General features: G+C 39.5%; 1 protein-coding gene and 1 long non-coding RNA gene across 7 annotated transcripts in view; one reads left to right on the top strand and one right to left on the bottom strand.

Annotated features, from left to right (window-relative positions):
- QKI (QKI, KH domain containing RNA binding) overlaps nt 1-26,903 on the bottom strand; it is a 141,240-nt gene that overhangs the window by 50,416 nt on the left and 63,921 nt on the right. The gene's annotated exons all lie outside the window — the stretch shown is intronic.
- On the top strand, nt 1,513-7,485 carry LOC129146256 (uncharacterized). Its single transcript, XR_008552840.1, has 3 exons — nt 1,513-1,841; nt 3,983-4,155; nt 7,392-7,485. It is a non-coding gene; the product is annotated as an uncharacterized LOC129146256 (long non-coding RNA).

The raw sequence follows: 26,903 nt of genomic DNA, 5'->3' as shown, positions 1-26,903 counted from the left end.
CCAGGCCCAGGGCCTTTGGTATACCTTTCAGGCAATGTCACAGGACCGGAGACCCTGTCTCTGACAGAGGTCTTCGGCTTCTCTTCCCTCCTCAGAGGTCAGCTGCAGGATGCATTTTCTTTCTTCTTTCAGCTTCTGGTCCTTCTTTCTTCAGAGGCCAGGAACAGAGCCTTCCCTTTACTCTTCTTCCTTCAGAGGCTGGACCATCTGTCCCTGCTTTCTTCAGAGGCTGGAACCATAGGTCTTCTCAGCTCCCTCCAACCCTGGCTTATATCCTCTTTTGGGCTGCCCCAACACAAGTCTGATTGGATCATTTTTCTTTTTCCTTTTTTAAGATTTATTTATTTTTATACAAGAACTGGGGTGCAGGTCTTAGGTGTGGGGGGTGAGAGGATTCACCAGAGTCAGAGCGGGGAGCAGAACAGGCAGACTGACTGTAATATACTGCTGAGGGGAGCAGCAGGCTAGTCAGGAGAGGTCTGCTGTGCCATGTGGGTATCTCCTTGGCCGGCCGGGAATCGAACCCGCACTGCAGCGGCTGCGGACAGCTTCACAGCGCTCCCTCAACCCACTGCACCACCGGGGAGGCCCTGATTGGATCATTTTTCAATCCTGTGGCTTACTGGGCCATTTAGCACCAATCAGCTCATAGCTCACACCTGATTGGCCCATTCCAGATCCAGGAAGTACACTGTTACATAAAAGGGTTCAGAGAAGCAACGGCCACAACGGCCACAAATGCAGTTGCTGGTCTCTGAGGAGCAACTGCCACAACTGACTTGTGGTGGAGCAGCAGGGTGAGCGAACACCACTGCCACTGCCAGCTCCCACCACTGAGGCGGCTGGGTTCTGGTAACAAGGCTTGGGGGAGGGGCGGTGTGCAGGTAGAGGGGCACCATAGACACTGGTGGAAGACTGGGTGACATGGTGGTGGGTGCAGTGTGGTGTGGGAATAAACACCTGTGGCTTGGCAATAACACCTGAAGAGTGTGATCCTATACGTTTAAATTGCATACAGTGGTGTAATCCAATGTCACATCAACAAAAGAAAAAATTAAAGAGGCAGAAATTCAAAAATGAAACGCGCTCTGAAGAGAGCAGAGGTGATTACTGTGGATAATCTGTCTCTATCCTTCTTGGCTAATAATCTGGATGACATAGTACGTCTGATGGTAATCAAAAACAACAGTGGTTTCTCCAAACAGTTAGTGTATAATATTATGGGCAGAGTTCTTTTCCCAGTAATTCCAAAGTGCTAACTTACACTCAACACAGCCACACTTCCCAGAGGGGAAAAAAAAACACAAGGACTGTGTTACTTAGCTGGAAGAACTAGCCCACTGCACAGTTCTTTAGGGCTACGTTACTCCTGCATCACACTGCCTCCATCACCCCGACCAAGACACTTTGAAGACGTTTCTTATAATCTTTTATTGAAATCTAGCAAAATGTAACTAAAAAAGGATTTTCTCTTTTAACCCTTTCATTGCCAGTTAACTAGCAAAACAGGCCACAGGCGTACATTCTGTCACGCAACTGTTCCCTTGGAGATCCTGGATTACTCCACTTCCTGTGGGACTTCTGACTAAGACCAAGACGCACAGCCAAAGATATTCATGAACTGAAAGCATTAAAAAAAACACTATTCTTCAGTGACACTGGTAACAAGACATGAGTGGGTCTCCAGACAGTCCATACACAAGGACTGTGGAGACAGCACAGTGTGGACACAGCATCAGCACCACTTCAGCCACTGCTGTATCTGAACGCGGTTGTCAGATTAACAATTTCCAGAAGGATCTCTACACTGCCCCCACCCCACTCTGCTGGGGTTTTAAAAGGTAAAAATAGCTGTATGCTTGCTTTCCTTCATGACTTACAGTGATGCATCCAACATTTATAATTTCCCTGAAAATTTTTGAAAAGATTCTTAACTACTTACTTACTAAAACCTGGCCTGGTACACTCAGGAGGCTTTTATCACTACAAATCGTCATTTTTTATATATTTTATACATCACCTAATGTTATACAAATGCTCAAGTTAAATGTTAAATCATTTTATGATTATTTTGCATACCTTAATTTTCAGCCAAAAGGCGTCATTCTCTTGGCAGGGAAAAAAAAAAAAATCTAAGTTCAGAGAATGCTTTGTTTATTAGACAATACCTCAAGCACACTCAAGTTTCAGAGATAACAGAACTGAAATAACTCTTAAATTCCTCTTCCTGTTATCAACCGACATCTATCTAACTATAATATAAAGCTATATTGTTTGTCATGTGTCTTGACAACAGCTTTGAAATGTTTCATTAGTGATCTAGGAAATGTTTTCAGTGGCCAAGGACAGTGTCTTGTTTGTCCACTAGTGATTAAGCCTTGTCTTACCTAAAACAGCAAGATCTGCTTGAAGAGGACACCCAAGTCCTCTCTTGTAAAATGCCTTGTTCTACTGCCTCTTCATTAATTAAGAAACAAATATACAGACATTATTCACCATGTAACTAAAATGTGAATGCAATGGAAAACTTTGAGAGATATAAAACTTTTTTAATAATCATATTAAATCATTGTAATGCTTAACTAAGCTACCTTTCACCGTTATTGTGGTTAATTGTGAGAATGAAGTTCAATTTAAATAAAGCTAATAGTAATCATTATAATTGGATAAAACATCTTCAAAAACTACCACAGATACAAATGGATCTATCAACTGTAATGTAAAAAAGTACTTAAGAGGGCCTCCCTGGTGGTGTAGGGGTTACTCTCAGCACTATCATCCACATGGCCAGGGTTTGATCCCCAGCCAGGGAGCTGACCCCATGGCGCAGCTGACCTCTCCTGTCTCCCCGCTGCTCCCTGCAGCAGTGGATTTCAGTAGATCTGCCTGTTCTGCCCACCACTGTCGCTGGTGAGTCCTCTTACCCAACGAACCTCTGGCCTACACCCCAGTATTCTTGCATGCATAAATAAATAAAATTAAATCTATTTAAAAAATACCGAAGATAGTACTTCAGTATCGAATTAGCCCAAATAGTTTATGTCATGAACCTTTGTTTACAGATGAGGAAATTTAGACAAAGTCACCTCAATGACTACGTCAAAACCCACAATCTGAACTCAAGTCCAACCCCTTCTCTCAACACCGCTCTCTATTAGGCCACAGTAGACGCAGAATCACCGAACCCCATCTTTTCTTGGGTTCATGTGAAGGCTGACAATATCCCCGAGGCTCATTTTTGTCCACCTGTCTCAAGAGTTCTTCATTCTGAATTTCCCTAGCAGTCTCCTCATCTGATTCTCATCAGTGACACATTTCTTTAGAAGGCGACTATGTCTATATAGCTCATCTTTTCATCTCTGCTATGGGCTACTTAAGGTTAGGATTCTTGCCTAATAGTTCTGAGAATATTCTTCATGCTCAGATGTTTATTTAGTGAAATGAAAAGAATCTGCTGGGAAATAGTGAAAATACTATGTTCAATGAATACCAGCCCTACACCTAGTTCACCTCTCTAATTTTATCTTAGAGCAGAGCATGAACCAATAGAGCCTCACAGTGAACAGAAAGTCCAGTAACTATTTTCATGCTACTCTAAAAAGAATGGATAATACACACTGAATAAATAAATGCAGGCAGCCGTTAAAAAATGCAAGCCTGTGTCTATAAACACCTACTGCACTTGGAAGCAGCTGATTTGTTGGGGCCTTCCTAGGATTACCTCAAGGGATCTTCTTGCCAAAATACAAAACTGGCATTCTATGGAGGAAAAATAATTGAATTAACTTTATTTTCTTTACAAAATAGAGCAGTTTAAGTATTCCATGCAGAAACTATTATACACTAAAAGGAACCCTAACCATCAAAGTCTATGGCTCATGTATTACAATTTGTTTGCATGTACAATTTTTATCTTAATGTTAACAGTTAATATATAAATTTATATCCCTGGCTCACCACTGACATATAATATCCTTTAAAGGTATTCTCCTCAGTAAACAATACTGACATCCTGAAACTCTTCAAATGTTTCAACATTTTAAAAAATAAATCCTGGAAAGCTCAACAACTTCTTTCAAAAGCCCGTGGCATCCCCCTAGTCACGCCATCCACTGGCCACAGGAGACAGAAGACCATGGAAAACATTCTTTCCAGGTAAAACATAATGTCCAGCCTAGTTTGCCTGAGTTCCTTCTAACTTAAACCTAGGTGCTGCTTTGAAAGGATTCCGTAGATGAAATTAAAGACATTAACTACTAGTTGACTTTAAATCACTCAGAAGAGAGGTTTGTACTAGGTGGACCTGAATTATTCAGACAGGAGTCCTTAAAAGAGGGATTAGACATTCTCTAAACTCAAGATTCTCTAAACTCCAAACATCTACCCGCTTCATCGTCCTTCCAGACTCCACGCTGGGCACCCTTGGCGCAGCAGGCACAGCCGTGTGCCAATTCCTAGTAAAAAATCTGCGTGTTCCTCCTGCTGCCTTCCTGGTTAAACCATGACTTATATATTTGCCGTTAAATTCTTGCCGTTAAACTCTCACCTTCATAAAATCACAAAACAAAATCTACAGTGTCCCGGTAAGTCGCACAATCTAGGAGTATGGCCACTCGTATGAATACAAGTAAATCTTAAAGTGTTTCCAAACGGTCATAACATTTAGGCTAAATAAATATCTAATCCAGAATGTCAAATAATTTAGACCAAATCTACACAGTTAAGAAAAAAAGAACTCACTGTGGTATGAAAAAATAATTTTTTTATTAAACATGCTGGATTAATCCTTATTCAATAACCATAATGGAAAGTAGTTAAAGACAGGGAAAGTGTTGTTTGTTTTTTTTTTTCTTAAAATGCCATCAAAATATTAAAGATATACTGAAAATATCATTAAGCTACAAATTTAACTAGATTAACAATTTAAGATAAATTTGTGATTCTCTACTTCATCCAAAAATGACATTCATATTACTGAGCTGCAAGCAACACACAGAAATGCACGCCATCAGGTAGAGTATGCTGCAGTGCACATGTTTTGAAGCCACACGAGCAGCTTATGCCCATAGGACAGATGTTAATAACAGTTTTTTTTTTTTTACCTAAACATCCCCAAACACAAACACATTTAGTTTGTCACTATTCAGTCATAAGAGACAATCTCTGACAAGTATATAAACAAACACATCACGATGAGCGGACAGATTTGAGAAGATGCAAAGTGAAAGACTTTGGACACTAATTGTTAACTAACAATTGCTGGACTGTGTGTTTTAAAAGAAAACAGTAGCTAATTATCTAGTCAACCCTCCCTCCCCAACACACACACACAGTTTTATATTTAAAGTGTTTTTAATAGTTTAGTAAGTTATACATAAAATCTCTCAGAATTCCATCTCACATATGGACGGACCCATTACCTTATCTCCCTGTGACAGTTTCCCTCTGAAATTGTTCTACGTGCAAAAACATGCCCATCATTTTTAACACCGAACAGCAAAGTACTCAGAACAGTAGTGAAAAACTGTGCCCTTTTTTGACCATCACCATTTCAAGATTGGGTGTATGTTGCATCAACTGTGTTTGATGAAAGTTAGTCTTTATTCTTACCCATAATATTCCATTTTAAAAAGACCTGAATTTCCACCGCTCCACTTATGGCCAACTGCACTACATTCAATTATTGTATATTATAATTATTATTATAAACAAAACTCACACAAACGTCCTCAAGTCCACCCACCAGAACACAAGTGCAAGAGTTTAAGGAATTGACGATGGTGTTTCCATAGGTAAAATCATTTTTTAAAAATCCACTAACTATAATGCCAAAATTGCTCTCCAAGGTGGCTATACCAATTTACACTCCAGACTTCACTACCTGGACATTCATGTTTCTCCATATCAAAGACCAAGCAGAACAGGGAGTCCATATTTAACATCATTACTAGTGTCTTGAACTTTGACTTTACGTCAAACAACCAATTTTACCAAAGGCTAGCAGACATAAACAAGTTTGTATGGCAATTTCCGGTCACAAACACGCCATCAATAAAGACCTAACACACTTCCAGTATTCAGTGACCATCTGTAGTCACTCATTTTCCAATCCACTTACTCCAGCTCAAGGCCAAAGGGGAGGTAAAGCCTATCCTGGCACAAGGGGAGCCCCTCCAGGCAGGGCGCCCTTCCACCCACACACTCTGCCAACACTCACTCCAGCCATGTCCATGAACCTAATGTGTCACAGGAAACCACAGCCCCTGAAGAAAGCCTACATAGACATGGGAAGAACATGCCAACTCTACAGAAGTGCCCCAGCAGAGAACCCACTGTTTATCATCAACAATGTAACAAAATGACATTGAATTAAAGCACCTATTTAGGACATGCTGCAGTTTTGCGGCATGTCCTTTAACGATTCATGTTGTCTTTTTGCATAAGGAGATTTTTTCTCCTATTTAATGGTCAAATATCCATTTTCCCTTATGAGTTCTTTAGTCAGTAACATTTCCTAACCTTGAAGTCTTAAGTGTATTCTCCTACAGTTTCTCCCAATGACGAAATGTTTATTCCTCACTTTTAAGTGTTTAATTCATCTGGAACTTTTTTTTGCATATGCAAAATCATGACAGCCTAACATCATTTATTGAAGAGTCACACCTCTCATTTACCATTCCTCCACATCTACCTATTCTTTACACGAAATACATATTACACTACAATAGCTCTTCGTCTAATCCCACTGGTCTGCTATACCTTAAATAATTGAAATTAAATACACTCAAGTCTTTTAATTTTTTTTTAGAATTGGTTCAATTGCCAATGAAGAGTTTTACTATTTTCAATCAGTTCCACATAATGCTATTTTCTCATAAGAAAAAATAATTTTTTATTATGAACACAGATTGACTTCAAAACAAGTAATGTCTGTAAAATACAGGTTTTTAAATGTATAGCTTTTAAGCTGTCTGTTGCATTTTCCGTAATTTAAAAACTGGGGTCTCCCTGGTGGCACAGGGGGAGTTTCAGCACTAGCAAGCTATCTCCAGTCATGTAGGCATGAGTTCAATCCCCAGTCAGGGAGCTGACCCACAGGGCGCAGCAGACCTCTTCTGCCTCCCCGCTGCTCCCCTGAGCAGTGGATTTCGTAGATCCATCTGTTTTTGCTCCCCGCTCTGTCTCAGGTGAATCTTCTCACCCTCTGCGCCTCTGGCCTACACCCAATTTTTGTATGCATAAATAAAAAAATTAAAATAAATCTTAAAAAAAAAAACTACCCAAGTATTTCTAATTTGGTCTTCATTTCCTTTCTTAAATTTTACTTATTGATGTCACCTATCCTACAGTATCTATTCACAAACATCTTTAAAACCTGATGTTCCTTACAGATGCTGGAAGAAGCAGCAGCAGTAACACAGCTGTCCCTGCCTAACGACTACTGGGAGATGCAGTTGGACAAGCCCCCCTGCATATTCCACTGACCCTGGGGTGCTGGAGGGGCGGGCTTATCTGTAGCCTCCAACAGAGCTGTGTCTAGGGTGGGTCACAAAGGCATCTCGGCAAGTCAGAGAGACCACATTTTAACAACTGCTCTCTCCCCTGGGCAGGACACTGGACTGCCTGCTGCCTGCTCACAGTGTGGGCTGGCCTTCCTCCCTGCGCACGGGCTTGCCGAGGATAGGTATCATGGAGGACCTGGGGTTCAGGACACAGGGCAAACTTGCTGACACACTGCTACTGCTTTTGCCATGAATAATAAAGCTGATCTTTGATCCAGAGGGAGAGGGGTTTTCTGACAACATCCTTGACATTGTGGTTTCAAACCTATGGTGGCAAGTTAATTTGTTAGCTTACAAAGGGAATAAAGATCTCAGATCCTTGATGGTTCTTTTTTTTAATATTTATTTATTTATTTATTTATTTATACAAGCACTGGGTACAGCAGAAGCGCGGGAGGGTGAGAGAATTCACCAGAGCCAGAGCGGGGAGCAGAGCAGGCAGAAGGACCAAAGTACACTGCTGAGGGGAGCAGCGGGCGGCAGGAGAGGTCTGCGCGCCATGTGGGACCCTCGCCTGGTGACCGGGGAGCAGCCGGGGATCGAACCGGCGCTGCAGAGGCTGCGGGCAGCTTTGCAACCCAGCCCTCAACTGCTGCACCACGGGGGAGGCCCTCCTTGATGGTTCTTGACAACAATGTATATAAAAGTTCGTAACAGCTTGGGGAAAAAAACTCCAGGGAAGAAATGGACCACTCTTAAAAATGCTCCATTAGTAACACTGCCCGGCAAGGAAAAAAAACATAACGTGAAAAACACGGCTTAGTGAACAAGTGCCGGACCACCCTGAGGTCCCAGGAATTTGTAAATTTCATTTGTTCTCCTTTTAACATGCATCTCCTAACACAGTAAGTTACAAAACTGAGTAAGTCTATGACAACAGAAAGCTGCTGTGACTTTACTTTGTTTCTTTTTGTCCCCTGGGGGTACATAAAATGGTGTTTCAATTAGTGACATCAAATTGAGTTCTGTAGCTGTTTCTTACTCAGTTGTATACAAGTTCATCTACTTTGCGAATTTTTTTAAACTTTTATCTTAATCAATTCAGTATATTTTCTATTTACTAAATATTACTCCTTGTTTTACTTCCTTCTTTTCCATTGCTTTGATCTCCTTTAGTGCTCTTTCTAGACATTTAAGTTAAAACACCTTGTTTATGGCCAACCCTCAATTTTCAGTTTCAGCTGATTCCCAGCTCAATTCCATTGTGAGTCAAAAAACACACTATGACTATGTTTGATTCGTGAACTCTGCTGAAACTTGAACTGATCCAACACAGTCAATTTGGCAAAACTTCCATGCGCCTTCAAAGAATGTGAATTAAGCCACTGCTAGGGGCAATTTTCTTCGGGCAGTGTCAACTAGGTAAGGCCTGCTATTCTGTTGTCCAGATCCGTCATGTTGTTCCTGAGTTCCTCCTGCTTGTTTAACCAACCATTTAGGGTTATTTTATAAGCTACAACTGTGGAATTGTGTTTTTCTCATTTTAGTTGTTAACTTTTAACACAGATTTTCAAGGATTGCTACCTGGTATGTATGAATTTATTATCATAATCTCTTCTTGTTGGAATGAACTTTTATAAGTAACTTAAAATGTTCCATACAGTCTGAAAATACAATATACTACTACTTCTTTTCCAGTCTATCTTTCTTTGTCCAATACACTTTAATCATTTAATGAAATAATCACATAGTGTTTACCTTTATTCTATGTATATAAGTTACACTGCTTAATTCCCAGACATTAAACTAACCTTGAGTGCCAACATATATCCCACTTGGTATTGATATATTATCCTTTTTATATATTGTTGGATTCCATTCACCAAAATTATATTAAGAATTTCTACATGTGAGAAATAATGACCTTTCTTTTTTTGGTGGCATCAAAATAATGCTGGTATTACCAACTTTTGATAATAAAATAAAGCATCCTCATCGCTTCTGAAAATTTTTTTCTATGGTTCATATGATTTCTCCTTAACATTGATAAAATTCATTAGTGTGACTAGGCTTTACATGTTCACACTGAGGTAATTTTTCATGACAAATTCACACATTTAGTCAAGATAAGGGCATTCTACCTTTCTGTTACTTCCTGCTTAGACTACGGGCTTTCACAGACTTTTCATATGAGTTGTCAAAATGACCAGCATAAAGTTGCTCATCATGTCCCCTTAAAGTCTGAGTGCTTGTCCACGTCTATAATGATGCCTCCCATTTTATTACAAGTACTAGGAACTTGTGTCTTCTCTCTCTCTAGTACACCTTCATTTCATCGGTCGTTTCAAAAAACACTTTTTTGTTTTACTGTTTTGCTCTATTCGTCCATTTTGTACTTCAGAAATGTGTCCTTATTTTTTGATGTTCTTCCTTCTACTTACTTGGTTTAAGTTTGCTGTACATAATTTTATTTTAAATTTTAGATAGAAAATAATAGATTTAGCTTTTTATGTCAACTACTTACTTATAGATTTAAATTCCCTGAAAGCCCTGCATTAGCTCGATCTTACAAGTTTGTTGTAGCTCATATTCTGCATAATTTTGATCTTTCCACCTGAATGTTTAGTATATGCTTTATCCATGTAAATGTATCTTGTACTAGAAAGTAAAATGAATTCTCCAGTTATGAGGTATAACCTTTTATAAACATCAATAAGGTCCAGCTCACTGAAAATGATGTTCAGATCTTCTAAGTATTTGATGATTGCTGGTTTGGTTCTATGAAGTGCTGAAAGAGTTTCGTTAAATCATATTCTGATTATCTGAACTGAAATGGAATTGCCTGTTTCTGCCTTCATTTAGTCAATTCTTGTTTCATGCAGTCACTTTGTATCAGTGACTCTGTATTAAGTGACTAAACATACACGATGCTGTGTCTTCCTGCTAAACTGACCTTTATCATTGCAAAGCATCCCCTTTGATATAAGTTTCTTTTTAGATCGACTTTATCTGATAGCAATATTGGCCATTCCAACCTGTTTTCTTGACCTTTCTTCCCATTTAACTTTCAGTCTCCTATTTTTCTACTTAAAGTTTCTTAGTATTACTATAAAGCTTTCTAGTATACAGCTGGACCTTTTCTAAAAAGAATCTATTTTGACAATCTCTGCCTTTTCATTGGAGTATTTCATCCACTGTTATTTAATGCAATTATTCCTGGATCTATGAGGTTTATACTTGGCGTCCTATTTATATCCTCTGTTTTTGTTATTCTGCTTCCCTTCCCAAGTTAAAAAATATACTATACTATTTCAACATATTTTACAATTCCATTTTAGTTTTCCTTAGTATCTTTTTACATATTATATTTTCAAGTGGTTGTTCTGGGCATTATAACACAAATCTAACTCTTCATGGACTGAATAATATCTTAGCATTTCACATAATGTGCAGAAAAGCCCATATTTATATTTACATAGGATAAAAAAATGCCCCAGGACTTTGATTATTTCCCCCCTTCACACGATCTCTCATATATAAGGAAACCAAGAGAGGAAAAAGGTTCCTATCCCCCCTCCCCCTCCTCCAAAAAAAGAAACCCTTTCTATTTACCCAGAGTCACTGCTCCTGGTGCCCATCACTCCCACCTGCTCTCCATTCTTCTTGGCCGCAACCCCCTTGGTCTCTGTCTGGTGTAACATTCTCTTAGCCATCTTCTATTTCAACGTGACTTTACTTCACCTTCACTTTGAAGATATTTTCAATACTTATAAAATTCAGGGTTGACATTTTTTCTTGTTACATTTCAAAGATATTTCATACTCTTTCACACTCCCTACTTTCTGATGAGTCAGCCATTAATCTTATCTTTGCTTCTCTATGTCATTTTCCTCTTACTCAAGACTGGCTCTTCATCTACGGTTTTCAACATTTCACTCTAATGTGCTGTAGTGTGATCTCCTTTGTAATTCCTTCCGATTGTTTTGTGATGGGCATCTGCAATCGACAAATGATGTTTTTCCTCAAATTTGTGCAATTTTTCTACCATTATTCTTCAACTATTTGCTATCTCATTTTCTCTCTCCTCTTGCTGGAATTCCAACAGTAACGTCTGTGTGCTAAGGCCATCTGACATGCTCTTCCCTAGTATATCAACCTTTCCCCACTCCCTGTCAATTCTAATAGAGAACGTCTACTCCTCTATCTTGAAAGCTGCACGCTCCTTCCTTACGAGTTAAATCCATCCAAAATTGTTTCAGAAATTTTAGTTTGAGTCCCAAAATTCCTATTTGGTTCATTATATAGTTTCAATCTCTGCTAGGATTATCTATCTTTTCATATTCTGTCTTGTATTATGAGAATCATTATAACAGCTGTTTTAATATACCTGTCTTGTTAGTTCCAACATCTGGAGATTGCTTTTCTTTTGAGAATGTGATTCATTTTCAGATTTTAATTTTAAATCTTAAGACAATTCTTGATTCTGTTACTTTTCCTTTGAAGGTTTATTTATATTTAGTAGGCATCTATCCTGATACAATTCAGAACTGCATCCTTTCTTAGGTGTTGAATGTTCAAATCTTTAGTTGAGCTCCGCTAAGTCTATTCCACATGTAAGCGACCCAGGGGTCAGCTAGAATTTGGGACTCCTTTTCTGTCTCTTTCTCTTCCTGGATTACCCTGTCTCCAACAATAGGGATTTACCTCATGTTGGAATTAGTGCTACCAGTCACAAGTTCAGCAGACAAGTATCTACTTTCCTTCCCCAGGGCTCACTCCATGCTGTACTTGTTGGACTCATTCCCTAGTGTCTTAGGATAGCCATGTATATGTATTTTAGAGTTGTTTTCTGCAGGTAGCCAGAATGCATTCATTCAATACTAGAAGCAGAAGGCCTCAAGTTATTTCAAAGTTCCTTCTTCTAGTGAAATAGCATTAATCCAGTAAGCAAGTCAACAAGCAGTATGGCCCCAGTTCCATCAACAGCTTTCGTATGTTTCCTTCCTCCTACCATCAGAAACATTTCTTCACCATAGTTTTAAGCCTCGATGCGCAGGTGACATACAAAGCCTACCCCAAAGCCCAGATCAGTTCCATGAAACTGGTTTCAATGTCATCATCCATGCTCGTCAATTTCCTGGCTATCATACATTTAAGTATCCTAGAACTCAATCAGTCTTCCATTTTGTCTGTGCTTACAGCTTATTTCTGGTTTACAGTGGTAAAAAAATTCATACACATTAACCAACATTCCAACTGGGCAATATAAATCTTAAACCTAATACTAAAATTATGTATGAAAATTTTAATAGTAATTTAATTCAATAGTAGTGTTGAAGAGTTATAGTGACTATACAAAAACTAAATACTACGGCCCACAGGAAGCGCTCCTGTGTGCCTACGATTTGCCAAACACCATGCCAGTTACAGAGATGATTAACACACAGTTACTACTCTTAAAGAACTCTGTAATCAACCAAAGAGTACACAAAATGCTTTAATGGACATTTTGGTGTATGGGATCAGTGAATTGGGAAATAATTTTTTTCTGAATATAATGTTTAATAGAGAAAAAAATTTTAAAAGTCCAAATAGGATCCAAAACAAATAATAAGCCCTAGAAACTTTGCAGAGATCACAAATCCTGGGGTATGAAAAGGTTCCTCTTCACCGGTGCACTGAAACTTCCTGGAACTACAGAAGTCTTCACAAAGCTCAGGGACTTTTCTTTAACCGTGAAACCCATCAATTCAGATTTTACTTGTTGACCTCTTAATTATGTATTTAATTATATATTTTATATAAAATAACACTTCAAGTACTCTATGCAACCAAACAACAGAAGTGTCAACTCAATTGAGGAAATGTCACAAGAAAAAAATGACATTTCTCTGTAACTTTATCTCAGTGAATTTAGCTAATGAACTTTATTAAAATACTAGAATCATTTTTCTTCAAATTATTAGGAAGCAGGATTTTCAGAAGACCAGGAAAAATGAGGTTTTTTCCTTAATGAAGTTTAATAGTGTCTGGAATCAGGAATAATATGTCTTTTAAAGGGGAAGGAAAACCAGTGAATTAATGCATAAAAATTTTGTAATGACATGGGGCCTCCTGGTGGCGCAAGGGTTAGGACGCAACCTATGACGCTGTCCACAGCCTCTGCAGCACAAGTTCGGTCCCGGGCTGGCCAGGGAGCAACCCACATGGCGCAGCAGACCTCTCCTGACTCACCAGCTGCTCTCCTCAGCAGTGTATTTCAGTCAATCGGCCTGTTCTGTTCCCCACTCTGTCTCTGGTGAATCCTCTCAACAACCCCCTCGCTCCCACACTTACACCTCTGGCCTGTACCCCAGCTCTGGTATGCATAAATAAATCATAAAAAAAAAAGATAATGATAGCAATATAATAAATGTAAAGTTCATCTGAATAAAATAATCACATTTTTTCTACTAGGTTCAAATTATAGTGGAGTTCCTTTTTAAGCATAAAAATTACTTTTATTTTTAAAGAGTTATTTATTTATTTATACAAGAACCAGGGTACAGGCCAGATTCGTGGGACGGTGAGAGGATTCACTGGAAACAGAGCGGGGAACAGAACAGGCAGACTGATGAAATACACTGCTGAGGGGAGCAGCAGGCCCAACTGGTGTGGAGAGGTCTGCCACACCATGTGGGACCCTCGCCGGCCAGCCAAGATGGAACCGGCGCTGCAGAGGCTGTGGACAGCTTCACAGTCCAGTGCTCAACCGCCTGTGCCACCAGGGGAGGCCCTAAGCATGAAAATTCTAAGTGAGCAAAAATTTCAGGAATTCCTAAATAGTTAAAATTTCACCCAAGAGCTTAATATTTTGTATTGTACAACCCTAAGTCCTTTAACTTTGAAGCCAGCAGAACCTGCTCTCCTCGGACCTTACATTATCAAGAACCAATTTTAGATTTACATATGTATGCCAACTATATTACAAACGTTGTTTTCCAACTGCTTTCTAAAAATTCACAAAGTATCATAAAAAATTCAGAGTATTACATTAAATAATCCTCACTCAACTCATATTTCTAAAATAAAACTTACTAAGAACTTGCTATTAATCTGAACCTAACTTGCGTTCTTTAACAGTAATAAGTTTTGAGAATGTAAAAGTTTTTTTTCCCCCAGACTTTCAGGAGCTTGAATGTTCTTTTATATTAATGTAATAAATCTTCTCTAACCCCTAAATTCTGTAATATTACAGTAACTCTAATAGTAGGTACGGTGTTTTTAAATTTTATTTAAATAACATATTTATTAAAACACTAAAAATGCATTCCCACCCTTCCCACTGTGGCAAATACAATGGAGTCAGTGGTTTTAGAGCCCGAAAGTTTCTGCTAGCTCTCGTAAACGACCTTCTTATTGCTGCTGACCTGCAGGCTCTCTTAGTTTTCTTCCCTGAAGATTTCCAGATTTTCTCACTCAGTATACTATCCAGCTCTTATCAGTCACTGTAGGGCAACACTAATTTCAAGGACAAAAGACAATGACAGAGAGATCAAAGTAAGCTGCCAACAAGGGCAGAATGCTCACCTGGCCCAACCCTGTGGTGGGACACACTATGTCACTGAGAAATGGGGGTGAGTGTGATTCCACTGAATGAGCACTCACCGGCTGGGAGAGCGCGACAGCAGGCAGAGCAAAGGAATACACACATACTGGCAGTTTACTGTAACATTTTAATCCACTTTTTAAAAGGAAAGTATTTCATAGACAAACAAGCCATTAAACTTGGCAGCGAATACAGTAGCACTGAGCAGCATTCAGAGGACATGGAGATGTTTTTCATCCTTTACCTACATAACCTGTGATGTCCCTTCTGCAGTCCTAATGGTGATTAATTATCCACACTGCACGGATCAACAAATCCAAGTTAAAAAGGTGAATTGATACCAAACAGGTAATTAACTGAATTGACAATAGCTTTTCTTTTAATAGGCCACGATGGGGGACTATGGGTGTCTTGGTGTGGTGTGGTAACAACACCTGAGGGGGGAGACGTTATACTTCTAATACACAAGTAACCATGTAAACCAATGACAACACAATAAAATAAGTGAATTAAATAGAAATAAAATGGAAGACAACAAACATTTAACATTGTGTTACACTTAGAAATTCAAACAAACTGAAATATAACTGATCTGAAACTCTGGTAATCCATGACTATAAAACTAAAATAATGACATTTAAGTATATTAAGAAGATAATATTTCCCTTAAGTTAATAAGCTTTTTATAAGGCAGCATGAAGCATAAAGAGCACATCTTGTGGTGAACAGTTTTCTATTCTTCAAGGATTTCCCAAAAACAACGCTGCTAACACACAACTGGAAAGAGCTGGGCTAATTTTCTCCCCTCCTGTCTTCTTCTACAGATACACAGGGCATAATAGCTGCTTGATACATGTTTTAATTGAGTGCTGTCACTGGCAGGAAGACAAGTGTAGAACCACTGCTTTCCATAGCCAACAAAGTAGGTGATTAACAGGCATTCTGGCACAATGCTTTATCACCAAAACATATACTAGGCGCAAACGTCTCTCCACGCCAGTGCTGTGCAGCCACTGAGCGGGCTGGTGTCCGGGGTCACAGTCGCTTCTTTATGACACAAGCACAGATTCCTGCTCAGTCACACCCCTATAATTAAACACAAGAAGACTACAGCGCTAATATTCCGGCTAGCTTGCATGTAAGGGGCTCCCCCCTCCTCCCCGTAAAGATGATTGCCTTCCATTTTAGAGTTTCAAGTAGCTACAGTTCACTTAGTTTTGATTACATAGCAATTAGATATGCAAATGTATAAGATCAGGAAAAATACTTCTGCAAACATCAGATTGTGAGCAATCAGGCCCATTCTTCTCTCTTGTATATACAAGCTGCTCATTAAACAGCTATTGTCTAAAAAACATCTATGCCTCAAATGCCTTGGGTTCTTTATAAATGTTAAAAACATTTGAAACACATGTTCAGAATAAATCTCTCTTGGCAACCTACTTCATGGGTACATACGCGTGCCCGGTGGGGAGGCTTCGTGGAGAAAGAAGGCCCGCGCATACCACTCACAATGCTTTCTTGGGCACAGTTGTCCCCCGCCACCCACTGCTGTTGCCCAGCTTCACTTACTGTGGCCTGAAATCACAGTCTACAGACTGAAACCACAGTCTAAGACATTCTGAGAGGCCAAACTCACATACCTTAGATTGCACCGTACTGCGATAATTCTTCTACTATATATTGTTCTCAATCTCTTCCAGTTTGTAAATTAAACTTTACACAGTTTGTATTCACAGAAAAAGCACAGCACACTGCGGTTTCAGTACTGTCTGCGCTTTCAAACCACTGGGGATCTGGAAACATGTCCCCCGCAGCTTCCCCAGCAGAGGAAGGGAGGCTGTTTTTCAAAACCTGTCAAAAATTTGTATTGGATATTTTCTAAATAGACTATTTAAAACTTTCTATTAAAAGATACTTATTGACAAAATATATACCATTACCAAATTTTCCTAAATACGTCAACGATTTGATTGAGAAAGTATTTTCATCTTACTTTATGGGTTTACTCTGCAAGCTATATCCAAGTGTAAATGTGTAAGAGGATTTTGGAGGGAGGGATCAGAACATTTGCACATCAAGAAGATAAAAAATGATGCCTCTGGGTGTGACTTGAAAAACTAACAAGGCACTGGTGTAAACTAATGAGGCCATGGATGTGCTTTGCAAAATGTACTAAATTTTTATCTCGATCCTGTCAATCAATTTTTAGGTTTTGAATTTCAACTTAGCTCCTTAATCTCCAGTTCTGTTCAACTAATATATTGCTTTCAGGCTTGCTTTTTCTCTTTTACACTTCTTTGTAATTTATGTCAGTTGTTTAAGTAAATTTTAAAAAGTGTTTTCTACACTACCCATTTCATGTTCCTATTACTTCAGAAAATTAAAGAAACAGGCTAACTAAAATTCTGGATAGGGACATAATTTTTTTTTTTTTTTTTTTTTTTGTGGGACCCTCGCCAGTGGCTGGGGATCGAACCGGTGCTGCATAGGCTGCGGGCAGCCTCGCAGCCCAGCGCTCAACCGCTGTGCCACCAGGGAAGGCCCAAGACATAATTTTTTAATGGGCATAAATTACGTCTACAATTCATCAAGAAAATCAGAAATATAAATTACTGCTGCTGGGTAAAGAAACAGGAAAGAACAAAATAATTAAACACTGAATTGTGTATTCAGAGAATGTGTGCTTTGGAAACTCAGTAAAGGAAGATCAGCAAAGACTGCCACGCTCTGTGTCGGAAAAAAAATAAATAATAAACTGGGATAAAGTTCTCAGTGCAGCTTCCTCCATCTTGCATGTCCACAACTGCCAGAGCCACCTTCTCGTGGGCGTCCTGGGTCTCAGTCATCTGCCTCCCTGCACTCGCCCTGCACCATCCATTCTCTAAATGCTCCCAGACAATCCTGTTAAAGTCTATCGGGCCACAGCGCTCTGCTTGGAACCCTCTAAAACTCAAGCTCCTTTCTTCAACCCATCTCAACAGTCCAATGTCCTCTCATTCCCTGACAGCTTCTGCATTTGCTCTCACCTCACCCAGACACTTCCAGCCCTGAGGCCTCGCCTGAGGCACCTTACAGAGCCCTCCCTGGTCCCTGAAGTTAAAACCTCTCATCACTGATAATGCCACAGAATCTAGATTAGTGTTGTTAAGATCTCTACATCTTGTCTGTTAACTCACCTGTGATTTTTTTTTTTTTTAACTTTCTCGTAAGTTATGCTCCCTGAGACCAAGAACCTCCCACATTTGTGTCTATCCCAAAGCAGGGGTTAAACAAATACTAACGTAGAAGAAAGAATGCTCTAGGTGGGAAGAGAAGCATGTGACTGAACACACATCAGAGGGTAATAAGGATGGTCTGATTTTTTTAGGTGAGATCACATTGACAGCATAAAAGATACTGGAAAAATACACTGTAAGAAGATCATGGACATGGCTGGATTATTTGCGTTTTAAGGTTAAATGACATGTACACTGTTGGTGATGGCGAGAAACGAGACCACAGCGTGAGCATGGCGACGCCACAAGGGCCATATCGCTGACTTTTCATTATGTCTGGCACTGCATGGCACAAGTCCTGCTCTCCTTGCCAGCCTGGTGAAGTAATTTTCTTTTTCATTTAATCATTCCACCAAAGGAAACTTCATCAAAAATGATGAGTCAGTGACAATGCTCCTATCTTTTTGCCAAATAAAATCCACTTACTGGGCCTAAATTCGGGTTTTATCATGGGCCTAGCCATATACTACAACTGGTCCAGAGTGACTTGGTTCATACTTTAATAAATAAGCCTGTCAAAAATCCATAATCAGCTCTTAAGTATTTTTTATCACAGAAAGTTATTTTTCCAAAGCAATCAATGTCAGGGGAAAAACAAGAGAGACTAGGGAATCACTTCAAATTAAAAGGCCCCGGGAAGGGAAGGGAAAGTGGGGGGAGGAGGAGAAGGGAGTGGGAACCACAGGCCAGCAAGCCGGTGATGAAATATGAAAATCTGGAGCGCACAGGACCCCCTCCATGACTTATTCCCACAATGCACCCACCCCAGAGTCCCCACAGCCCACCCCCGTGGTCCATAGGGCTCCCGCCCCTCCGCAGGCCTCAAGCCTGTGCTCAGAGCTCTCAAGGGCTAGTTTTTAAGTCTGGTCCTGTCAGACCTCTGCTTGGTTTCTCCGTCTTCCGCATGGAAGTGACCGCTTCAGGGATTTGTCTCTCTCCTGACTTACTCCTCCTAGCTTCGCCTCTCCAGCTGCCTCCACTCTGCCATGAAGACTAGGCGTTCACCTTTCTGATGCCTGAGCAGTCTACTCCCCAAACACAGACAACAATGTAAACCAACATCACCTCAGTAAAAACAAAAAATTTGTTTTAAAAAAGTACAAAGTAAGAGCATTGTGTGAGGGCCTATGAAGGGGCTCTGTGAGGCCAAAAGAGAGACTCACGGATCCTGAAAGAGCTTGGTGGGGGCGGGAGTGAAATTTAGCGACTGGGCTGACAAAAAGATTTGTATATTTCAAAATACAAAATTAGGAATTATTTGCCCCCAAACTTTTACTTTACCACATTGTCCATATAAACTTGCCCTCCCCAGGCTGCGCGTCCTGCAGGCGCCTTCTGGAAGGACAAAAGCGGCTGGTAGGACGAGGCCTTTACAGAAGCGCAGCCTCCGGTCACAGGCTGCTCCTGGGCGCTTCAGGGTGAAGGTGAGGCTCAGTAAGTTTTTTGGGTTTTGTTTATTCAATTTCTATTTAAACAGCCACACATGGTCACTGGTTTCCCTGGACAGCATGTGTGTAAGCATTTCACTTGTATAGATATAGAGACGAGACCAGTGCGTGAGAAATGAGAATATGCTCTCCGAATAAATAAGCCCGGGGCTCGGGGCCAAGTGGGGAAGGTGGGGCTGGGCAGACTCCTGATTCAACCACAGAAACTCCCGGAAGGATCTGCTACCTGGTGGGGAGGAAGGACGTAAAAGATCATTTTGGGGTAATTCCAGGCCCTTAACCTTAACTACAGCAGAGCATTTGCTTTGGAAAAAAGCCTCGCTCAGAGAGATCTGGTCAGTGCCATGTTGGGTTTCTGCCCTCATGCCGAATGTGTGACATGTGTGTTTCACATAAACTTCTTCCACCAGTTGCTTCTACATGATGGCTCTACACATACATTTACATGCAGGCACTGTTCTACATGGTGACTTCTAAAATCACCTGCTACAGAAACTACATTTCAGAACAGCTTAAGTCCTAAACTGACATCAGAGACTTCTGATTAACTACGAGTTCCTTCTGATGTTTCCAGAAAGATGAAAAGATATGAACCAGCAGTTGATGAAAAGCTCTGGCACAAAACCCTTGTATTACAGAAACAAGTAAAAGAAAATTTGCCCTATACACAATGAGAATTCTAAAACTTAATAGGAAAAAAAAACTTCTTGTATAAATTATCTATTAAATAATCAAACAAAATTTGAAGTCATTAAAGGTAAGTCAGGTAGTAGAAACAGGACTGGCTGGTGATGAGTGAAAAGAAACTTTATTTCCTGACCTAGAACACTACAATTTTATACATCCCTCGACATAAAGACACATAAATACAAATTTTCTAAAAGGATATCAGTGTAAAAAAAAAAAAAAAAAAACTCAAAACTGACTTCACTGAAAAACAGTGTGCAAATTAGCTGGGGGGGGGGGAGGGGTAAAGAGGGGTGAACAGTTAAGAGACTCCTGAGGAAGTCTAAGCAAAAGCTGAGAGGACCGGGCCTCCCTGGTGGCGCAGGTGGTTGAGCACAGTGCTGTGAAGCTGTCCACAGCCTCTGCAGCGTGGGTTCAATCCCGGCCGGCAAGTGAGATACCCACATGGCACGGCAGAGCAATCCTGTCTTGCCCGCTGCTCCCCTCAGCAGTGTATTTCAGTCAGTCTGCCTGTTCTGTTCCCCATTCTGTCTCTGGTGAATCCTCTCACCCTTCCGCGCATCTGGCCTGTACCCCGGTTCTGGTATAAATAAATCTTTAAAAAACATATGAAGTTAATATGATTTAGAAACACTACAGATGTTTTTGATAACATTATTTACTCTACTTTTTCCTAGATTTTCAGGTAGCAAATATAGCACATCCGGACAAAACAGAACTAATCACTGGGGCAAATTCTTGCATAAACATAAGAACCAATTCCTTCAAAATCTAAATCACGGTGTTCAAAAAATATTTTTGAAGTAATTTTCAAAAAGATATGCTACTGAATTAATCCTTTAAAATTTTTAATTTTATTTTGTACATACTGAAAATTTTAACAAAAAGCAATTAAAAGTCAACTCATCAAAACTGTTTTAAAAATAAAATAACTGATGAAGTGGGGTTTCCAATCCTACCTTATAGAGTAAAATAATTTATAAAAGAATTTAAGATTTAATTGAATAAATAAAAACACAATGATAACGGAAAAGAGCTAATATCTATGCAAACTACTGGGGAATATAAAAGCTTCTAAGCCTGTCACTAGAGGCAGAATCCACAAAACCACAATAAAATATAATTTGACTGTTCACTTGATATTTTACGCAAAACAATTAAAAGCATATTTACTAAGTAGCAACTACTTGGCAAGTATTTGGAGCTCTATCACTCTGAACAGTACAGTGAGCCAGCTCTTTGCCCTCAAGAGATAGAGGATAAACACTCAAAGCATGTCAGGGGTGAGGTAAGAACACAGCAGGAGGGTAACAGTGAGGCGTCAGGGTTTGCTATGTGGGACAGCGTGGTGACAGAAGACGTCTAAAAAGTGATATTGAAGGCATATCTGAAATGAAGTAGGACTTGAGTCTCGCAGACTTATGGAGGAAGAGTATTCCAGGCAGAGTAGTTACTAACAAGACCAAAGTCCTTGGTGTATATAAAAAAACACTGCACACTTAGCAGTATTTTTCAAATCAACTAACTGCTAAAGCCGGGGGTGGGGGGGGGGAGGGTTAGAGCAGAAATAGAAAATCAGAAGAGTATTGAGGAAAAAACAATGTAGTGACATGACTCCTGCACTAGAGCCAGCCTGGACTCAAATGCTGACCAAGCAGTTCACTGCTAGCCAGGTTGAAAGAAAGCACTTAACCTGTGTTTCCCAGAGAATAAAACGAGAACAAGAGTAGCTATCATCTAGGGCTGTCTGAGGACTGACTGGGTGAATTCACTTGGAAGGAAAGCAGCAGCACCTAAATGCAAGCCAGCGCTCTGTGTGCTACAGCGTTAACACCACAGCCACCTCAGCAGTGTGGCGACCACCCCCAATGCAACCCAGTCCACCCTGTCAGGATGTCGGATGTTAAGTAAGTAGTGTGATGTCAGGGGAGTCTAGCCAGGACATACAAACTCCAAAGTCAACAAGAAGGGGTAGGAGGTGGAGGAGGACTCTATATATGTTACAGAAAGAAATCTTATCACAAAGGATGGGCAACACGCTCATTAAAATTCAACTAATAAATGTTTGGAATGCCAGAAAAAACTCTGAAGACTCTGCATTACAGTGATAATGAATATGGACAAGAGTCACTGAACCAACGCTAAAACCACTGGGCAAGATTATTTGGGAACAGGATGTGTTCAGTTTCAAAGATCTTCCCTTTAGATGAGTTATTATTTAAGTGGGGAAAAGTACCTCTAACCAAAATAATTACCAAAAATGTATCATCAAAAAAGGGGCAAACTAAGACCAGGAAAATGGCTACCGGGAGATGCTAAGGGCACAACACAGTGAAGGACTGTGCTGTGCGCTTACTGTAAACTCAGCAACACACTGATGGCTGATTGGTCAATGATGTGCACCTGAATCTTATATGATGTTATATGCAATGCTACTTTCATTTAAAAGTTTTTAATTAAAATAGCCATCAATATTATTATCTAACTTCATCTACATTAAACATAAAAGGTTTTCAAAATTAAGAAAAAATTGAGTTATAACTGATATATAATAGTTTCAGGTGGGTAACATCACTCAGTATTTGTAATTACTACAAAATGATCATTACAAACCCACTTACCTCTACATAAATAACTCAACATTTGTTTCCTTCTTTTAAGAAGTTTTGGTATCTGTTCTCTTAGCAACTTTCAGACAGACAATAAACGCAGTGTTATTAACTAGTACCAGTATTTTGCATGACTTTCCCCAGGACTCACTTTATAACTAGAAATCTGCACCTTTGGCTCCCCTTCACCCATTTCACTTAGTCCCGACCCCCCAACTCTGGCAACCACCAATCTGTTCCCAGTATCGATAAGCTTGGTTTTTATTGGTTTGTTTTCTAGATTCAACACATAAGTGAAAACATCTTGTATTTGTCTTTCTTCATCTGACTTCATTTACCAAAATGCCCTCAATGTCCATCCAAGTTGTAAGATTTCCATTGTTTTTAATGGCCAAATAATGCCCCATATTGTATGCATGAGTGTGTGTGCACATGTGTGTACATATGTAGATACGTAGACAGACACCACTTTTCCTAATCCATTAATCCATTACAGGACACTCTATCCATTTACTCCCTTCCTTGGCTAATGTAAACAGTGTTGCAGTGAACACCTGTAGGCATATATATCTTTCTACCTAGTGATTTCATTTTCTTCGAGTAAGCAAATGTGGAATTGTGGATCACAATTTAGCTCAGTTCTACGTCTAGTCTTTTAAGAATGCCCTCTTCTGTTTTCAGAGAGGGTGACTATCCACATACCCACCAATTGCACATGAAGTTCCCTGCTCCCACACCCTCGCAACACTAGTGATTTCTTGCCTTCTTAGTAACAGTCATTCTAACGGGCATTGTGGTTTCAATTTGGACTTCCCTGATGATTAGTGATGTTGAACATTTTCTCACATACCTACTGGCTATCCATACATCTTCTCAGAGAAAATTATTCATATCTTCTGTCCATTTGTTATTCAGACAGGTTTGATTTTTTTTATTAAGTTGTAATAGTACTTAATATATATTTGGGTTTTCACCCCTCATCAGATACATGATCTGTAGCTATTTTCTCCACCTTGGCAGACTGGCTCTTCATTCTGTTGAGGATTTCCTGTTATTCTTCAGTTTGATGTAGACCCAATTGATCTTTTTTGGTTTTCTAGTCTTTGCTTTGTAGTGTAAAAAAAAAAAAAAAAAAAAAAAAAAAAAATCATCTCCAAGAATAATAGGCCCTAGATGTTGCCAAACCTGCAGTCTGTCCCACAGATAAATGCTCCAGGTCGCGTAATGGGCCTCTTTCACAGAAAGACGGGGTGTTTTATCCAGTCTTCTGGCTGTGCAGTGTCCTGGGAGTGGTATAACTGTCTCTCTAATTGTTAACAGTCTGTGGGAACCAGAACTGCAAGATTCCTGGCCACCAGAGCCAAGCAATCAAGGGTTGTGTCCTGGCGGCAAAATCTAAGCACCAGATATAAGAATCAAGACACCAAACATGGGTAAAACCTCACTGAAGAGACATGGCATTCTGAAGCAAGGCAGAGTTGGAAGTTAGTCTTCAACTCTGAAAAGGATTCAAGACAGTCCTTAAACGTGTGCTTAATTAGAAGCCTGCCTCTCTGGCTGCAGCTCTGGTGATAAACCAACAGGCTTCTTCACAGAAAGACTTGGGTTCTGGAGCCTGTGCTGTGCCCTGAGGCTGGTAGCTGTTGAACTCCTTCATTAGTTACGTTTCTGTTGGACCCACAAGCTTAAACTGTTTCATAACTGGATATAAATATTCAGAAGTCCACAAGTGGGCTGAAGGAGGGGTATATATGCATTACAGAACCATCAGAGGCAGGAGATGTGGAAGTAGGTGTCCCCTGGAAGCAGTCAGGAAACTGGGGTGCCAGACAGGACTAGAAGTTCCTTTCAGAGAGACAAATTTATTTTGTAAGAAATAGACTTAAGCACTTGTTTTCACTACTTGTGACTTCTTCTAAAAATGCGTCCCTTTAGGGCCTCCCCTGGAGGCACAGCGTTTGAGCACTGGGCTGCGAAGCTGCCCGCAGCCTCCGCAGCGCCGGTTTGATCCCAGGCCACCAGCGAGGGTCCCACATGGCGCAGCAGACCTCTCCTGCCGTGCCTGCTGCTCCCCTCAGCAGTGCATTTCATCAGTCTGCCTGTTTTGATCCCCACTCTGGTGAATTCTGTCACCCTCCCGCGCTTCTGACTGTACCCAGTGCTTGTATCAATAAATAAATAAATCTTTAAAAAAATAAAATAAGATAAAATTGCGTCCCTTTAACGCAAACTTTTCTAAACACTTGGCTTCTGTAAGTTTGACCATATTACACAGTACATACAGGCAAGACTTCTAAACATTCATTTCTTAGAATTCATAATCTCATAAACTCATAGAATTCATGAATTCATAATCATGAATCATAAATTCATAATCTCATAATTTCAAATAATACAAGTTATTAATCAAATTAAGTTCATTAATATAAAAATGAAATTATATAATACTTTCTCCACATCAGATTCTTTAAAAAATTATATGTTTTTAACTGAGGTGATAATTGGTTTACCTGTATATGATTTGGGGGCATGGGTTATTATTAAAAGTAATTATTTTCTATTATGAAGCGATTTGTCATCTTATAATACTTTATAGGTAATTTGAATTCAGCTAAAACTTTTAAGTTAACAAACTTATGGAGAACATTTTAAAACATTCCTACCTTCTATAATTTCTCATTATTCTTATCTAAGTAACAAATAATTGGCAAAATGAATTTCAATAATCTGAGGGTCACAGTTTTTATTTTTGGGGACCAATTAGGCTGTGACACCACCCTGGACCCATTAGAAGTTGCGATTCAAAAGAAAATTAGTATTACACATGTGTCTAAAAGCAACAGTGACCTGTCCTAACTGAGCAGTACACACTAGGGAAGTGCACTATTCTCATGAAACTGTGTGGCAGTTATTAATATGACTGAAAAAATTTCCAAAGTTCATTATTAAAGGATTTTGGAAAAGAAAATCAACCGATACCACAGTGTCACACACATGACATTTCACTACGGGTTCTGTCAATGGAGAACTGAATCCTCTAAAAAGAAAATTTGTTAGACAGCACAACTACATACACGGTATTCAAATATTCCTTAGCTATACTGACTGCGATCCAATCAAGACTTAATTTTGAAAGGTTCATTAACAGCATCTAGTGATAAAATGGACTCTCCCTTTTCACTGAAACTCATGTCTCATTTCATTAGACATGGGTAATTAACTCATCCTAGTATTAGATCTATGGCAGAGTAATTAGCTTAAGTTTTACAGGTTACTTGAAGTGTTGCTTTACTAATGAAACCAAAGGCCTATTTCTCACTGAATCCATCCTTTTACCCCTCTAAGAGTGTCTCACCAATTTTGGCAATTATCGTTTAAAATACACAATACAATTTCTACTTTAAATCTTCCCAATCTTAACAATTAATATGGGCAAGGCAATGACTATTAAAATATATATGTATATATACTATCTAAACTCAAACAAACATAATTTCCATTGCGCTGCTTTATCTTAAAACAAGACGAAGTTACCTGACTCAGTAACAAACATGTAACCAGAAAGAGAAACTCAAAAGTCAATATTCTGAAACCAGTTTTATTTTAAAAGTCACACATAGCAAAAATAAGGGGGTGAGAAGTTAAGAACAAAAGTCAAGAAGGAAACGACATAGTGGAACTATGAGTTTCAAGTCCTGAAAAATCAGCAGATCATGTTGCAAACTGGTATTTAAACCAGTGCTGCTGGACATGTGGCCTGCAAATACAGAATCAAATGTGTTTTGAAATTT

The sequence above is a fragment of the Talpa occidentalis genome, unplaced genomic scaffold (assembly GCF_014898055.3).
Source record: "Talpa occidentalis isolate TD23 unplaced genomic scaffold, MPIMG_talOcc4v2.1 talOcc4.2, whole genome shotgun sequence".
Classification (NCBI taxonomy): Eukaryota; Metazoa; Chordata; class Mammalia; order Eulipotyphla; family Talpidae; genus Talpa; species Talpa occidentalis.
The sequence above is the reverse complement of the archived record's forward strand: the minus strand, read 5'-3'. Positions and strand labels throughout refer to the sequence as shown.